This window comes from Lactuca virosa, chromosome 4 (genome assembly GCF_052849685.1).
Source record: "Lactuca virosa cultivar CGN04683 chromosome 4, Lactuca_virosa_CGN04683_v6, whole genome shotgun sequence".
In the NCBI taxonomy this organism is placed as follows: domain Eukaryota; kingdom Viridiplantae; phylum Streptophyta; class Magnoliopsida; order Asterales; family Asteraceae; genus Lactuca; species Lactuca virosa.
This window is the reverse complement of record NC_136429.1, coordinates 156,239,460-156,257,629: the sequence shown is the minus strand read 5'-3', so window position 1 is coordinate 156,257,629 and position 18,170 is coordinate 156,239,460. Positions and strand designations below refer to the sequence as shown.

At 40.3% G+C, this 18,170-nt stretch overlaps 1 pseudogene; it reads left to right on the top strand.

The window, feature by feature from the left end:
- Positions 1-3,186: 3,186 nt before the first annotated feature.
- The window catches only part of LOC145105263 (protein phosphatase 2C 51-like), a 35,490-nt pseudogene continuing 20,506 nt past the window's right edge, over positions 3,187-18,170 (top strand).

Below are 18,170 nucleotides of genomic sequence, written 5' to 3'. Positions count from 1 at the left end.
AAAGTCTAAGAACCAACGACTGAAGAGTTTCAGACGTTTCTGAATTACATAGAGTACACTCAAGATTACAAGGCCAAAGATTTCAAGAAATCTGCTGTCTCCAGACTCTGGACCGTGCTAATGCACCTCATCATCAGAGGGCTGTCCGGAAAGCATGGAGGAACTTATACGCTAAGCAAGGACTGGCTCAATGTCGTCTTCAGCATCTACTCCGGACGCAACAATGTTGTAGATCTTCCGGAAGTCCTATGACAAGATTTTTGCAAGTTTGCCATCAAGAGGAAGGACAACGAGATTTCAAGCCCTATTTTCTGGGCACTGACACTTCAACAAATCTTCAAGGAGCTTTCTGAACCCCTTCCGGTTAACATAATTCCTCCTGAGGTATGTGTCTCATTCAAAGTAGTTAAGGCTTATAGGATTCCAGGCCAATCCTCCTTTGGTCCGGTCAGACATCTTACGGACCACATGTTGGCCCTCATTCCTTCCGATTCCATTTATTTAAAACAACACTTAGAGACTTCGGTTGTGTTCGACCCAACACAACCTGCCCTAGTCTCTGTTGAGTCCATTTCGGAAGAGGCCAAACCTACTACGTCTGGACCTAAGGTTAAGAAACCAGCCAAGCGAAAGGCTTCTCCTACAAAGCCAAAGACTAAAAAGAAAGCCAAAGTCAGTGCCTCCTCTCAACAGGAAGGCACCCATGACATTCCAGCTGATTATGTCCGTCCGTACACCCCACCTACCCACTCATCCGAGGCACCTCTCGATATTTCAAAATCACCTGCACACAATCACGGGGAGTCTCCACATAATCCACCCTCACCTTCCCAAAAAGGTGATGCCGATGTTGATTATAGTTCCTTGCAGCCCCCTGGAACACACCCACGAGTCTCATTTGATATCCCTTTTGATTCTCACAAAAGCACACACTCTAGAACCCCTGTTCCGGACCCCAAGCTTTCTGGAGCTGGAGCAGTCTCTCCAACTTCGGAAGCCTCAACTGGTCTGATACCCGGAAGGAGTACAGGACGACCAGGTGTTAATGATCCCCAATGGGAAGATTTTGTCAACAGGGCCGCATCCAAACGTCCGGATCTCACCAGAGCTCAATTGGAGTCAACTCTTATCTCCATGAGGAACAGGGCCATCCAAAGCAACATGCCTTATGTTCCTCCCACCGATGTCGATGTTGTCAATGATCTTGCTTCAGAACTACCACCCGTTACCACTCACCAAAGCATTTTCCAAACCGATCTGGAAGAAGAGGTATCAGAAGAAGTCATGCTGGATGATGAAGCAAAAACAGTTTCGGACACAAACTTCATGACCTCAATCCATATTCAATCCAGGGCATCCGTATCCAAGTCTGCCTATGACTTCGGATCCTCCTCCTCAACCACTCTGATTAATGGTTCAAACTCCAAACAGCAAGAGGATGATGTTGCAACCAAGCCAGGTCCATCCACAAATCCTTCCTCACGCCAAGCTCCTCCGCAACACTCAGATTCTGATTCGGAATCCTCAGCTGGTGACTATATTGACCCCTTCGCTCTCCTTAGATTCAAACCAATGTCTCGGACACTATGAAGAAAGTGTCATCCATCGAAACCTTCGTTACTAAGCTCAACACGAAAATAGATCAAAAAGTCTCCGGACTTGACTCCAAACTTGATGCCATTCTTCAGTCAATATCCCAGCAGTCCGGACCATCTGTTGCTGAAAGAGAAGCCCAACTGGATCAGTTAATCTCCCTCTGGCTCAAGCACACAATGGAAGAAGTTGACACCAAATACGACATTCTGGTTGATCACTATCTCAACACCATTACTTCCATGCTCAAAGTCCATGACAACTTGGTGGCTGCTACCAACGACCTGATTAAGCAGACACACGTTAGTCATGAGAAACGTATTCAAATAATGGAGAAGGAGATCAAGAAGAAGGATGAGATGAACATGATCCTTCAACAAGTCCTCATCAAGCTTCTCCGCTCTACTTGGAACATCATTGATGTTCTGAATCAGAAGTTTGATGAGATGCTATCCATCCTGGGGCCTCTGTTCGATCACCTTGCTGCACAAGCTCCCACATCCGAAGCCTACGGCATTCTCACTCTTCAACTCAACATAGGGCTTCAGAAAGTCTTCACAAAATTTGATGATCTCCAGAACACTTTGGTACTTGCACCAGTTCCCAAGTCCACCGATGCAAGAGGGGGAGAAGGCCCAAGCCAACCTTGGAAACCCGCCTCGGAATTTACACTCCGAGATGAAGACCTAAATTCTAAAGATGAAGTTCATGTCGTCTTCGGAATGCTAGGAAACTCAGAAGAAGAAGAAGGAAGTCAAGATGAAAACGAATATATTCCGGATAAAGCTCCCAAGGGAGTTCTTGGTCTTCAAGCTCCCACGTTGACCATTCCGAAGGAAATGTTAGAAGAACAAAAGAGAATCTGGTATATTGTTTCCTGGCCATCCTCTCTTCCTGATGCTCACCGGATGGGCATTCAAATGGCTAAGGCAAAATCCTTTTTAACAGCTCAAGCCTTCCGAGCCACTCCTTCTGTTCAGCCTCCCATTCCGGACCCAAAAATCGCTCAAATCGACCAGGGCTCTCCTCTCCGGATCCCTGATGAAATTCCGAAAGAACCACTTCCAAAGCCACTCCGGAATTTGCGATTGATGAAAATATGAAGCTTGTTATATCTGCACTTCAAAAAGACAAAGGGAAGAAACCAATGACTACCGAACATCAAGCTTTTCACTCCGGAACTCCTCTCAAGCAAAAACATGGATGGTCTCAGGAGGAAACCAATCAGGCACTAGAGGACATCATACAGATCCAATCTCTAAAGGATAATCTTGATTCGATGCATGACATCTCTCCTCTTTGCCGTGAAGGCATTCTTCAGGCATAAGAAATCATTTCGTTCCTCTACTACGACCTTCCCACCAATGACTCCGATCAGCTAGATCTTCCTCTCTCTCCCTACAGCAAATTTTATACCAAATTTGCCCCTCTTCATCCATCAGACAATTCAGAAGTGATCATCCGGACTGAGCGAGAAAGGCTTAAAACTTTCTACTCTAAGCACGCTCAACCTTTCAAGGAAGTATGGACGAGGAAGAGGATTACCAAAGTTCAGGGCTTCGGAAGAAAAAATTTCGTGAAATTTGAACTGAAATGCCCTCTATTCCGTTTTCACCTCCTTCGGAACAAGCCAACACCCCGGGCCTTACTGATGTTGATTTTCCTTCTATGAATCCTAATGACATCCTCACTCTAGCTGCTTACTTCAGAGAAAATCAAAAGGATGACATCAGTATGGGAGCTTACCACGCAACTTTGAGCTTTCTGAAATATTATGTTGCTGAGTTTTGCCAATGTGATTATGAGCTTGCACACCTCTACGGAACGGAACAATTCGTTGCCAAAATCAACTTTATTCTTCCGGAAGCTGAAATTCTTGCATATGGTCCTATTGAAGAACCGGTTCTAGGGTTTGTCTACATAACGAGAAGGACAAACAAGAAGGACTTCTTCCGAGTCCTTGACAAACATCTAGTTCCGACCAAAGCTCTGAAGAAATTCATATCCCGGGCATCCAAGTCTGATGCTCCGGAACAGGTCAAGGAAAAGTTTGTGAGTCAATTGGTGTGGTACATTGCGGTCCGAGAGTGGTTGTTCAGAGCCTACACCTTCATCAAGGAAGAAATGAACTAAGCTAGTTGGATTGCTAAGTTCACTTAGGAGGAGATTGTTGGAACCTGAAAGTGAACCTCTAGCAATCCTAAGTACTAATTCCGAAGTGTATGTTCCGAAGAGGAGAGTGGTCTGGAATCTGTCCGGACCAGGTAAGATGACGTGAAGATTGAAGACATTCCGGATCTGACTCTTATGTCCGGAATGGATGCTGATCCGGAGTGAAGCTGTTTTGTCTTTTGTGCATTTATTATATTTGTATTAGTATTGATGTAACGTTTCATAGGACTAAGTCTATAGTTGTATTTGGACATTCAGAATGTCAGAATCATGTCTTTTGTCCAGTCCTATGTAAGCACTTCAGTTAATTCGGTGTAATATTCACTCCTATTTATAGGAGTATTCAATACAAGTCAACTACAGATCTTTCACTCACTTTTGTTATTCTCTTTAAGTTTACTTCAAACATTCTTCTTGTTCTTCATTTATTAGCTTTACTTTGATCAGTTATTCTCGTTGCTCATTAAATGACTTGATCATTTGCTGAATACATTATCTAAGACTTGACTGGTCTTTCCAGGCTTGACTTGAACATTTATTAGCAAGCAGACATTGATCTTAAGCATTCACTCAAGGTTTGAGTTCTCAAACCTTGTCCCTGCGCATTAGAAAGATCTTGTTCTCACAACACTCGCAAAATACATCTCGGGTTCAACAGCAACACCGATTTATGCACTCAATCAACAACTTGTGGCGGCATATGGTGGTAGGAGATGACCGCCACCACCCCATGGTGGTGGTGGCGGGTTATCTTGCTTCCCTGCCCAAAATAACACATACTCCACTGTTACCTCTGTAAATATCCCATAAAGGCAGACACACGAGCAATCAGCCACCTACAAGATGGCAGAACATCGCCGAAAAGCCATAGAGGTGGCGACAGACGGCGGCAGCGGCCCAAAACGGTGACCATAAGGCCGCCGACGGCAACAATCGATATACACGACGCCGGCTCACCGGGAATAACGAAGGATAGGAGAGGGAGAGGCAGAAGATGGGCTTACCAGCGTTTTTCCGGTCGCTCACAACCCTCGCAGCAACAATACTCCACTCAGACGTCGGTCGTGGCGGCCATCTCGGCCGAACACGGCGTTTCCGGCAGCGGGGCTACGACGGCGACGATCCTCGGCGAAGCAGCATCGGTTGAAGATGTTCCAAGGGTTGTGGCGGCTGGGGAAGTAACGATCTAGGGTTAGGTTTGAGCAATGCAACAGGAGGGAAGGAATACGTCGGGTTAAAGTCCCGCTCCCATCAAATATATGCACAATTGACGAGTTTGGTCCCTCCCCATGAGAAACTTTTCAACCAAGGTCTGAAATTTACCATTTAAATCCTGCCCCTGAAAACCTTTACTAATTAAGTCCGAATTTTTACAAAACAACCCCTTCCTTGACAAATTCTTTTTAACTAAGGTCCAAAATTTACTCTTTAACCCTCAGCATTCTAAATTCTTTTCAATTTAAGTCCAATGATCCAACTTCATCCATGTTAACATTTCTAGTCCCTCCTCCACTCATTCTTTTAGACTTAAGTTCCAATGATTACCACGGAGCCCCTGTCTTCATAAATATTTACAACCTGAATCCGGATTTTACACTTTTAACCCCCAACTTTAAAAATATGTCAGTTAAATCCTCAAAATCACACATTGTTATATAATTATTGGTTTTAGGGCTACTATTCGCTAATTAATTTTATTTATTTATTTATATAATAAACAAGGTGTTACAACTCTCCCCCACTTAAATTAGATTTCGCCCTCGAAATCGTTTCTTCTCATTCCTTACATGCCAAACAACTTGAACTACAATACTGAGCATAACCCTAGCCTTTTCAAGGCAATCGTAACCAACCCTCGCAGGGTTCTAAAACCTTAAATAACCGAATCTCTTGCAATATGATCACATTTACTCGATCCGAAACCTGAAGTCTTGAGATCGTCGGGATCCCTGACAGACCACTCATACCAATCATTAACATTGAACCCAGTCTGTTTACTCCGCAGCCCAAAACACAAATACTAATGCTGCCAAATGTTGAAACTGCCCGAACACTGATCTGCCTGAAGTAGTATGCCGCCACATGACTGCTTCCATAATCTACCGAGACCTGCCTGGTCTCATCTTGTTTGCCGATCATCTGAAATACCGGATTCCGGCCCAGCGGCAGGGCCAAAGGACTCCCCATATAGTCGCCTCACATGACTTCTGAATGAAACCCTTCTCAGGAACTAGTTGCCACTAGTTATCATGTCGCTGTGACTCTAATATAGAAATTTTTAAATCTGGAATACACTTTGAAACCCTTCTCAGGAACTAGTTGCCTCACACGACTTCTCAACTATCATAAGTCTTTTTATCACTTCGAAAAGTTTCATATCAGTCCTAATATAGAAAATTTTAAATCTGGAATACATAAAATTTCCTCTTCCATACTATGGCCAGCAACAGACCTTAAACTTTCTCAAGTAATAGCAATATAGGTAAGCAACCTAGGCAGACTATATTTATTTATCATTTAGCACATATTAGAATATCAGGCATATCTCCTCTAATATTCTAGTGCTTCTCTATTTAGGTATTCAACCTAAAGTATACTAGACACACATCGTATCATTATCCCTTAATATTCCATGTTTAAGTCTAGAAATTCTCAAAATTCCTAGTTCACTTAAACTAATTCCTTGAAAATTTTGAAGTAACTTAATATTTTAGAATACTAGGGTTTATCACTACCCAATACCCCACTTAAATCTTTCCTATGGTTTGTATCCATATACTCCTAATGAATCCGTTCATATATTGAACTTCCAATGGTTTAATTCTAAATACCAATCTGTGGTATTTAGTTCACTTAAACATGGCTCTGATACCATGATTGAAAGACCCACACTTTCATATTTGACAATTGTTACTCCAAAACATGCTACTTGCATATTCATAAAAACAATATATTTTTACATTGATAACTTGTTTACATAAGACTGGATACAAACCGACTATTACAAAGTGTTATATATTACACAACTACCCAAGATACTATACTTTTATACATACATGATTACTAAATACAATAGTTTCAAACTATTCAAAATCTTCTATCAATATATAACTATACTGGTTGCTTATTGCCTGCAATTGTTAAACATTGAGAGGGGTAAGCGGTGACGCTTAGTGAGTTCAATAATAGATACAATATAACGTTATGCCATATATATATATATATATATATATATATATATATATATATATATATATATATATATATACTTTAATATGGCAGAAGCAAAGAGGAACAAGGAACAACAAAGGCATATGTGAATCATGTGACAAGCTTTCCATATCAATCAATGATTTGATTCAAAGATATACAACTAATGAGACATAAAAATTTCCATACTTGATATACATCAATAAAGCTTCAGCCCAAATGGCACAGAAGACATACACTTTTTGATTAACATTTTGGTAGAATTCAAGCTTTCAGCCCTATCTGACCTTCTGCCAATGCCATAGAATAGAAGTCATTCTCTTACGAGACATGCTCTACATGGCCAGAGGCTACATACCAATACCGCTGTGAATCTAAGTCCTTTCACTGATCACATGGCCAAAGGTATAGCTTTGCTATCATAAATAGAGGAAATAATAACATCGGAAAAAGCACATAGCATATATAACACATAACATACAATTGTTCATATATAATGAACTCACCGTGAATTAATCGGGGGTTAAAATAGTAATTTATGCAACACTTCGTTATATTAATTAAGTTTCTTCGTTGAAAACCGAGAGCTTTAATGAAAATGGGCCTTGTGAAGGTTGAGCTTCAAACCGAAAAGATAAATTTCCCGGGCTTCTCGGGCACTTCGGAACGTATTTCGGGTGTTAGGAATGATTCTGGGGCTTCGGGGGATTAAAAATGGCTTAAAATAAAGTTTAGGGGTGAAAAAGGGGCAAAAATCAAACATTACCCGGGAGATGTCGCAACCCCCCCCCCCCCCTCTCCCCTTTTATAGGGTGCGAGACCAAAGATCAGCGGCTGAGAGGGCTCCACGCGGCAGCAAATGCGAGGCTCGGATCCGGAGGGGAGGCAGCTGGCGCGCTTCGGACAGGACACGGAGATGGAATGCATCAGACCGAAGGCTGTACATACGTCGGAAGACTATTGGGCCACGCATCGGATGGGTCTCCGGTTCGGACAGGCGTCACACATGCGAAATTCCTCGGATTTCGGAATTTTTTTGAATTGTGTGCCCCGAACTTCTAAAATCAATAACTTTCGCATACGAGCTCCGTTTTTAACGTTCTTTATATGCACGCGTAGGCGAGAATATACTCTACAACTTTCGTTTAGACTCCGTCGGCTAATTTTGAATTTATTTTTAATATTATTATTTTTCACAGACCGGGACAGGAAAATCCGTTAAAAATTCATAACTTCTTCATCCGACGTCCATTTCCGTCAGTCTTTTTACCGATGTACTAGTATTGACGAGACCTTCGATTATTGTTTAAGTTGAGTTGACTAAAAATCACTCGATCTTTATTTCGAGTTTTTAGCTGTCTACTGCTATTCCGAAACTTAGAAAAATCATAACTTCCTCATACGAAGTCAGATTTGGACGTTCTTTTTATGAAAATTATCGGTTTAAAAATACTACGACTTTCATTTAGATCACCAAGGCTAAAAAATAGTTTATCGAAAACTCAATTTTTACATCATTCGGTGTCGTGTCGGTTTTGTCGTGAATCTTCGATTGGTCATAACTTCTTCGTTATAACTCGGATTTCAATGAGGTTTTTGCCAAAATGTTTCTAACAAAATTATCTGCAACTTTCAATAATAAAATTCTACTTATTTCAAATTTTATATTTTCGTTAAATTTCGATATTTGACTTTTAATTAGAATCTCATAAGACTTCCAATATTTTCCAAGTGATTCTAAACATAGTTTTACTTCATTTCTAGTAAAAACTATCTGTTAGAACTCAACACTCAAATTCATATAATATTTCATTATATTTTTCACTTTTAAAAATACATAACACGATAACTGAACTTGTATGTTACATTATGCGAGGCTCCAGTCTTGACACTCCCGGAGGGAGTTGTGGATTTTGTGGTGTTCTGTGATGCATCCATCACAGGTTTAGGGAAGGTCCTCATGCAGAAAGGGCGAGTGATAGCCTACGCATCGTGGCAGCTGAAGTCGCATGAGACGAGATATCCTACTTATGATTTAGAGCTGGGAGCGGTGGTGTTCGTTCTCAAGATATGGAGACATTACCTATATGGGGTCCGTTGTACCATATACACGGATCACAAGAGTTTGAGACACATCATGGATCAGCCGAACCTGAACATGAGGCAACGCAGGTGGCTGGATGTAGTCAAGGACTACGATTGCGAGATCCTTTACCACCTCGATAAAGCGAATGTGGTGGCGGGCGCTTTGAGCCACAAGTCAGCTGGGTCTTCCACCCCAGCGATATGTATGAGGATAGTGGTTGATTCTCTGCTGGTTAGCTTGATCAGGGATGCTCAGGTTGAGGGCATGCGACCGGAGAACTGGAAGATGGAGAGAATCAAGGGCGAGAACACCCGGTTTGTGCAAGATAACCGGGGATTATTAACCCGATGCGGTCGGGTATGGGTTCCGATGTCTGGTGGGGTCAGACAGACAGTCATGGAGGAGGCTCATAAGTCTCACTTCTCTATTCACCCAGGGGCCACCAAGATGTACCGAGACCTAAGTTTGAGTTACTGGTGGCCATGCATGAAGCAAGAAATCGCTTGGTATGTCGAGAGGTGCATGACCTGTAGGATGGTCAAGGCCGAGCATCAGAGGCCGCATGGTATGCTGCAGCCCCTAGAGATTCCCATGTGGAAATGGGAACATATCACGATGGACTTCATTACCAAGTTTTCAAGGACGGCGAAGGGATTTGATGCTATATGGGTCATCGTATATCGATTGACCAAGAGTGCCCATTTCTTGGCGATACGGGAGAGTTCTTCGGCCGAGAAGTTGGCCGACTTGTACGTCCGCGAGATCGTTGCTCGCCATGGGGTTCCGGTCTCCATTGTCTCCGACCGGGATGTTAGATTTACCTCTCGTTTCTGGCAGAAGTTCCACGAGGCACTGGGCACGCGGTTGCACTTTAGCACGCAGAGCGAGCGGACCATTCAGACCCTCGAGGACATGTTGAGGGAATGTATTATTGACTTCGGTGGCAGCTGGGATTCCCACCTACCCCTTGTGGAGTTCGCCTACAACAACAGCTATCATTCCAGCATTGACGCTCCGCCTTTCGAACTGTTGTATGGGAGGAGATGTCGTACCCCGGTTTGTTGGGGTTAAGTCGGACATAGGGTGATGGAAAGGATGGAGGTAGTCTTGCAGACTACCGAGAAAATTCAACAGATTAAGCAGCGTCTACAGACCGCTCAGAGTCGGCAGAAGATTTATGCTGACAGGCGCTGATCTGAGTTAGTGTTCCAGGTTGGGGACATGGTACTCCTGAAGGTCTCGCCCTGGAAGGATGTGATCCACTTCAGGAAGAGGGGGAAATTGGGTCCCCGATACATTGGGTCGTTCAGGATCATTGTCAGGGTTGGCAAGGTGGCGTACAGGTTAGAGCTACCGGATGAGCTCAGTCAGATCCACAACACCTTTCACGTATCGCAATTCTGAAAGTGCCTTATGGATCAGGAGGCGGTGGTATCTTTAGATGACATTCAGGTCGATGAGCGCCTGAATTATGTTGAGAGGCCCGTGGCCATTCTGGAGAGGAAAATAACGGTTCTGCGAAACAAGGAGATACCTTTGATAAAGGTATAGTGGGAGCACCAAAGAGGGTCTGAGTGGACGTGGGAACCGGAGGCTGAAATGCGGGAGCACTATCCGGAGTTGTTCACCGCGGCAGACTGCAAGGACGAAGTCTAGCTCGAGTGGGGGAGAATTGTAATGCCCCGATTCTCAGGTATTTATTTTTGTCATAATATTTTCTTAATTTCAAGGTCTACTCGACAAGTTGGTTTCCCTGACTCGTCGAGTAGCAGCGGGTTGGTCCACGTGTTTTAGTGACCTACTCGCCGAGTCCAAGAAAGGACTCGACGAGTAGGAGCTGGAGGATGAAACCCTAATTTTCGGGGTTTTGCACCCTATTTAAAGGATCATTGGCCTCCTCAGCCTCCCCTTACAGCCTCTTGATATTCTATAAACCCTAATTCGTGTGAGTGTGCTCCATTTGTGTGTTTTAAGCTTTGGAAGAGGATTTTGGTGAGAAAAACTTGGAGAGCAAGTGAATAGAAGCAAGGAACGTGTTAGAATCAGAGATCTACCTTAGTTGACATCCTTTGGAAGGTATTAAGCCGTTATCTTAACCTCATTTCATTCTAGATCTCTTTTGGGTGGATTTTAGGGCTTTTCTAGCATATTGGGAAGCCTTTCTTGTGTTTGAGCTAAGATCTGAAGTTACAACTTCAGATCTGAACTCTCTTGGGTCTCTAATTCCATAAAGCTTCCAGCTTCTGCAAGTATGAGACTCTCCTAAGGTGTAACACTCCATTGCAAGCTTGGATTTGTCATTAGAGCCTCTAGAGCCTTGCATGCACGTAAAGTTTGCAACTTTACGTGATAAACATGCCCTGGGGATTTGGATCTACAATATGGAACCTTAGCATGGCATAAAAAGAATCTGTTTGGATGAAGGACTGAAGGGACTCGGTGAGTTGCATGGTCCACTCGGCGAGTCCAATGAAGATTGTCATAGACTCGGCGAGTCAGTAGAGTGACTCGGCGAGTCAGCTAGGGTTTTCCCAACCTTTGGACACGCGTGAACTTGGCGAGTTACAAGGGTAACTCGACGAGTTGGCCAAGGAGTTCACGACCACCAACATTAGGAACTCGACGAGTCACTTAAGTGACTCGGCGAGTTGACGAGTTATGCAAGGAACTCGACGAGTGGCTGGTTGTACTCGATGAGTTCAGGTCAACATGGACTGTTGACTTTGACAAGTTGACTTTGACTTTGACCAAGGGTTGACTATCGGTCTTCTGGGGCATTTTGGGAATTTATGAACATGGTTGTGTGGCGAATATAGGTGGTGGAGTTTGAGGCGGTGATCCGAGAGTTGAGCTTATCCTTTGGGTCGACAGTTGCGAGGTGAGTTATCCTCACTATACTAAGGGGTCTAAGGCACCAATTCCGGCCCATTGGATATGATTTCCTAGCAGTTGGTAGTATGTTGAGTATGAGTTAGTGTTGCATGATAGTTGCTATGCCAGTTAGGTAGATCTGTAGGACTACCTGTAGTATCATGTGATTATCTGTATGTGCATTATTTGTGTTATATGTCGACATATTATGTGATATGGGTTGAGGTGATACTGCTCCATGCGGTAACCAACAAACCCGGGAGCATTCCAGATACGAGCTGAGGGAGACTCGTATTGTGGGCTCGGTGGCAATCCAGATGTGAGTTGTGGACCCGAAAGGCAATCCAGACTCACACTGTGGGCCCAGGAGGTAATCCAGTCTATAAAGTTGTGGAACCAGTATATGTTGTTATTTGTATATGTGTTATGGGCAGTGTATTGGTATTTTAGGGGAAGTCACTAAGATATCATGCTTACAGTTTTAGTTCATTGTTTCAGGTACATCAGGGGATCGCGGCAAGGCGAATGCATGATCGTACGGCTCCTCATGTTTTGTTTATGTTTCTGGGAAAACTCTGATATAGACTATTTTGAAAACAAATCTGTAATAACTATTGGTTTTAAATGTTTTGAAAAGTTTTAAATTGGCTTGAATTTTCTGGGTGTTACATTTCAGTAGTACGGACCCATACTACCTTCCACACCTACCTGTATTTGTCTCAATGGATCATCACAAACTACCCGAAAACAAACCCACGACTAGGATACGCACACATCCTATACTCACTCTCGAGAGAGTGGCTAATCATTCCTCATCTGGTCAGCTGCTATCACACTCATTCATGAAACTTCCACCAACCCTGTAGCCGCTCGTGCATGCTAATCATACATAACTTTGGATCTCATAGACAGTCGAATACTTGATTCTACCCTAATCCCACAACCAAACAAGGAACAGGAAATAAGGATAAACCAAACATTCTCACGATATAGAATCTTAGTTATGTACAACTATGATGCACACACTAAGCAACTACATTAATGATGTCAATTTCATCTAGCATATAAGAAGTCCTCGTAGGCTATTAGGCATCATACATCAGGAAATTCTATCATGCAATTTCTGAAGATCATTAGCTTACCACTAGCATTAACTTCTATCATCACATCATAACAAATAACAGTGTGGGTATCTTGGGGTACACTTTCTTGCTCCGTCTGATCATACACATCTCATCCTTATCGGTCACCCTTGAAAGAAAATTTTAAAAACATTATTGAAATTTATTTTGAAAACTTTTACAGATCCATAGTTTGAGTCTGGATTTACACGAATGCTTATCCAATTCTCTCAAACCAGGGCTCTGATACCAACTTGTAACATCCTAAAAATCAAGGTAAAATTTTTATTTTTAAAATCCAACCAAAAACAATAATTGTTTACAAAACATTGTTCTCAAAGTAATAATCACACATCAGAGTATCCCAAAATCCAATATCATAAAACCAGAAGGATGTTAACGATAACATATTTGCTTTCCCACGATCATCTGAAGTACCTGGAACATAAAATTTAAACCTTAAGCCAAAGCTTAGTGAGTTCCACAAAGTACCACACACAACAAATACAGATAACAACATGCATATATGAGCCTTCAGCATGACTGGACCGCCTCGCAGGGCCTACAACCTATCTGGACCGCTCTTCAAGCCTTCGGCCTGACTGGACCACCTCGCAGGCTTTCAGTCTATCAGGACCGCTCCGGGTATCTTGTCCTTCAGCACAACGTAGGACCGCCTCAACCCAACAAACCATAACATGTCAACATATACAATAACAATAAATAACCAGCAACACAGATAATCATACATATCTACCAATCTAACATATACTCAACATAACATCAATCCAATATACCAGGATACAAAATCCATTGGACCGACCTTGGTGCCTTCGACCCACAAGTACAGTGAGGAAAACTCACCTCATAGTTTGAACAGATAGCAGAAAAGAACGCTGCTCCAACTGTCAACTCTACGGGTCACCTAGAAAATAGTGACCTAGACTCAATTCACAGCTCAAAATACCCAAAATATCCCTAGGTAAACTTGGTCAAAATCCTTGTCAAGGTCAAAGGTCATAAAGTCAACCGAGTCAACTCAGGATGATTACGCCCAACGTACTCAACATGTATGCATGACGTACTCACCAATCCAGAAACGGGGCTCCAAAGGAGTACAAGCAGCGTACTCAGAAGTACGCCCATCGTACTCGGTCAGATGGCAATTTTCCCATTAAAGGCTTATTCTCTTAAGTCCTTTCGTCCAAATCCCAAATCTAAGTCCCAAATAACGTTCTAAATCATAAAGTTTTCAACTTTATGATCTTGCATGGCTATTAAGTGCTTAACACCAAAACCCTAATTTAACACAGGTTGTAAACTACTAAAGAGCATGCACGGAGGGATATAAACAACCAAGGTTCCAATTTTATAACTCAAGACACTCTAAAATGTCCAAAAGGACAACTCATTTGGTCTAGATTAATCCATACTCACTTAGACCAAGAATATGGGACTAAAAGCACATAACTTCTACAACTAGCAAGATCTAGAGATATAATCATCAAGTTCAGAGCTTTATACCTTCTGGAGGTTGCTCAAGGAGTGTAAGATTCATATATACAAAGCCTAGAGTTCTTTCCTTGCTTTTCAATGGCTTCCTTCCTTCAAGAGTGGACACAAAAAACCCAAAATGAGCTCAAAACACCACAAATTGGGATTAGGATTTGTAAGGGATGAAGTGGGCAATGGAGGCTGACGAGGGGAAGAGGTATTGGGAGTTAATGATGCTTAAATAGGGTCCAAACCCTAAAAATAGGGTTTGTGCATCAGTCACGTACGCCCAGCGTATACAGCGTACCTAAAAAAACCCAGGCGTTTCATTTAGGGGATAAAGGGACCAACTTTGCAAACCATTTACATACAAGGGGGGCAAAGATGTAAATTACCTTAATCAAGATGTTACATATTTGCATGTGGGTTGATACGAACCTGGGGTTGATACGGACCCGATAAAGTCGATCTGGACTCGGAGTCAATATGGACTCAGGGTTGATGCGGACCTGATGGAGTCGATCTGGACTCGGGGTTGTTACGGACCCGTTAGAGCTACGTGTTGTTATATTTGTGGTATGTGATATTTTGAAGAACTCATTAAGCTTTGTGCTTACATTTGTGGTTTAAATATTTTGTAGGTTTTTATCGGTTTGAATAATGGTATGAACATCAACATCTTTGTGATTCGAGATTTCACATTGTTTTCTTTATAACTTTGATTTCTGAATAACGGTTTATGAACAAATGGTTTGATGTGAATGTAATTTCTTAAAAATGAGTGTTTATTCTATTTTAAAAATAAAAATCTTATTCTGGAATTTGGGACGTTACACATTTACTAAATTGATCGCATTAAATGTTAGTTTAGTTAATTAGTTAATAAAAAATCAAATATGGAATTTTTGCAAAATAGCAAGTCAAATTTATATTTTTTTAAACCTTTAAACATATATTTAATTCATTAAATTCTCTGAATTCACTTTAATTATGAGTAATTTTATTATTTTAATATCTATGTATTTTGATTATCTAAATTTAATGAATTTAGAATTACCTCTATAAGGTGGATGTTAGAGTTCTCCTCACAACAATTTGGTATATTTGGTTGTTTCGAAATGTGTACATCTTTCAAAGTCTTAAGCCGGGGAAAGAACTTCTATTTTATAATTTATATAATAGTCTCCAATTATTTAAACTACGAAAAGGCTCGTGCGTTGCACGAATGAAAGTTTAGTGGCAAAAATATAAAGAAGTAAAAATAAAGTACCAAAATTATAAAGATGAAAAGTTTGTTGAAACTTTAGTGGCAAAATTAGTAAAAATAAAGTACCAAAACTATAAAGAGGAAAAGTTTGTTGAAACTTTAGTGGCAAAATTATAAAAAAGTAAAAATAAAATGGTAAAATTATAAAAGAATAAAGAAAAAGGGTTTTAAAGAAGTAAAAATGAATGTTTAGTGACAAAAATATGAAGAAGTAAAAATAAAGGGGCAAAATTATAAAAAAGAAAAGTTTGTTGAAACTTTAATGGCAAAATTAAGAAAAAGTAAAAATATAGTGTTAAAATTAAAAACATGGAAAGTTTGATGTTGAAACTTCCATGTGATTTAATATATATATATATATATATATATATATATATATATATATATATATTAGTAGGTGCCGTATAAAACAAGTTTGAGTGAAATGGTTGGCTTAAAGATCTTTATACGAATTTTGATTTCTTATAATTCTATAACTTGTTTGTTTTTTAATTAAAAATATTACCTTTCGAGAAAATACCAACAAATTTATCATAAGCTTATAGCCTCAAATAAAAGAATAGACGCAATCTTACTATATTTATAAATGTCGTAACAATATTTTTAGATCATTTATGTGTGTCATCTTTGTGCATTTGCAGAATCATGCTATCGTTCCAAATTTATCAGGTTTTCCCAAATGGGCATAAATGTCATAACAATATTAAATGCCATTTTTTTTTGTAAAAGTCTTCCATAGTTCCATTCGGACCACATATTATGTCGTATAACAATGACATAGATGTGAGCGAATATGTAACACTAATTTTAAGATCAGATTTTCTCTAATACATCGACAAAGAGCGACCAATGATTTGGGTGGGGCCTGGGCCTTGGGGGCCTTGTCTTATATGGAATTGGTAAAGTATCAATTCAAATAAACAAATCCCCTAAATGCAACATTTTTTCAACAAAATAGTTATTGTTATAGAAAAAATTTAGCTTGCATAATTATTTCACAAGTACGTTCATATAATCATATTTGCAAACGTACTCATAGTCTGTGCCGACTCTGATTAGGTAAAATTTCCCATTTATTGGTTTGTTTTGGTTTGATATTTATTTGTTAATTTTGATGCATATTGTACAAGTTATCTTTGTTTTGACGTTATCCTTCTTTTGATGTGTTGGGGATATTAAATAATTTGTATTTCCATTATTTATTTCAGCCACTTCTATTAATAAGATTTTTTTTTCTTCCTTCTCCATTCCAATTTTAGACGTAGAGATCCCCATACGCATCAAACTTATAGTTTTGTTGACTTTTTATATAAAGAAAGTTTAGGAAACAGTGACCAAACTGTACATGATGAATATAAATATATGTTATGATCAGGGGCGGACACAAGATTTCTCGGTAGGGGGTGCACGAGAAAGTTAGGGGTTGCACGATAGTAGAAAAATAAAATTTTAAAAAATTTTCGAAAATTTTTCCACTACGGCCGGAAAAGTTAGGGGTTGCCGGTGCCATCGGTGACCACCCCTAAATCCGCCCCTGGTTATGATATCCGAAAAGATCACGACTACTGACCTACTACCTAACCTTAATTTTTCCATTTTGGATATTTTAATAATATTTTTATAAAAAAAATCACTTTTGACAAATTATATAAAAAAAACAACGACTCTAATAATATAATTGCAGTTTATAGGAGATGCTAAATTGCTAATGACAAAATTTTAATCCATATAAACAAGTTTTTGAACACCACGAACATTAGGGGTGTGTAAAAAACCGCACAAACCGTCCACACTGCACCGTATAATGCGGTTTTAAACGTTCGCGGTGCGGTTTGTAGTTTTGTAAACTGCACTATGCGATGCGGTTTGTGGTTTAATTTGTATGTGGTGTTCAAAACTGCACTATATATATATATATATATATATATATATATATATATATATATATATATATATATATATATATATTACAGCTCCACCTAAGCTTAGATACTAAACCTCTACAATATGTCGTTTTAACTTAGTAAATATACTCGGTTTGGTTTTCACTTGGTAATATATCATCATCGATAACATTTTTTTCCTCCATTATCGTTTTACCATCCCTGTTTTCTTTCCACCATTATCGTTTATTATTTCACCCTAATGAACATTACTTTTTTTCAATGTCATAAAGGTCGAAGATAATCAATATTCTTACTTCATTATCAAAACTATTGCGTCGATCTTGAATCTACATCTTCAAGTGTTAATCGTGAATCCCCTAACTGCAATCTTTATATAGTAAAACGACGTATTTTCATGAGGTTTAGTACCTAAATTTAGGTGGGGATATAATATATATATATATATATAT